The 841-nt window shown below is 40.0% G+C and overlaps 1 non-coding gene across 1 annotated transcript; it reads left to right on the forward strand.

Annotated features, from left to right (window-relative positions):
* Window positions 1-502: 502 nt before the first annotated feature.
* Window positions 503-636, forward strand: LOC129503513 (small nucleolar RNA SNORA70). Its single transcript, XR_008663185.1, has one exon. It is a non-coding gene; the product is annotated as a small nucleolar RNA SNORA70 (small nucleolar RNA).
* Window positions 637-841: the final 205 nt, after the last annotated feature.

Below are 841 nucleotides of genomic sequence, written 5' to 3' on the forward strand. Positions count from 1 at the left end.
AGGTTGTAATTTTATTCTACTACTGATGAAATGCTAAAACTAAAAATTAATAAAGTACATCCTCACCGTCCAAATAAAGAAAAAGAAAACTTAAAACGTTCATAAAGCCACTGGCGGTCATGTCAAAGGCCTCTCAATAAAATTTCACTTTGCATGTTTTGATTGCTTGGAACATCTTGGGAAAGTGTTATATATTACATTGATTTTTGTTCCACTGTAGTCCTCTATGAAATGTCATTTTACATGTGTATCTTAATTCCTATGAACTTCATTCTTTCCTGAGATACATATAGTGATGTAGTATTTGAAATACAATGACTATTATTAAGACTTAAGATTGCCATTTGTATGGCAAGCTCACTTACTTTGTAAACTCTGTTCACACCTGAAGATTTAGTTTTCCCTCATGTTTAACATCTTGTCTGATTTTCCAAAATTTACACTTTGATTTTTATTCTCAATATGTGCACTGTTCACAAACCATATAAAGAAAATGTGTCCTCTGCAGCCAATTAAGCTGACTGTGCTCTTTCCTCATGGGGGCCCAGTGTGCCAGGGCTGCAAACAGTAGACTCCTTGGTATTGTATGCAGCCTGTTGATTGTATGGGTTGCCCTAAGCAGCCTTGGAGACAGCCCTTTCCAGTGGACTTTGAGGTCTGACCTCATGCCAAATCCAATTAGGCTGCAGACAGTCATGTAGGGTGCCTTTGGAAAGCCCCAGGGCACAGTAGCCAGGGGCCACATTGGCCAAGTCATCATGTCCATCTGCACCAAGCTGCAGAACAAAGAGCATGTGATTGAGGCCCTACATAGGGCCAAGTTCAAGTTCCCTGACTGCCA

The sequence above is a fragment of the Nyctereutes procyonoides genome, unplaced genomic scaffold (genome assembly GCF_905146905.1).
Source record: "Nyctereutes procyonoides isolate TBG_1078 unplaced genomic scaffold, NYPRO_anot_genome, whole genome shotgun sequence".
Taxonomy (NCBI): domain Eukaryota; kingdom Metazoa; phylum Chordata; class Mammalia; order Carnivora; family Canidae; genus Nyctereutes; species Nyctereutes procyonoides.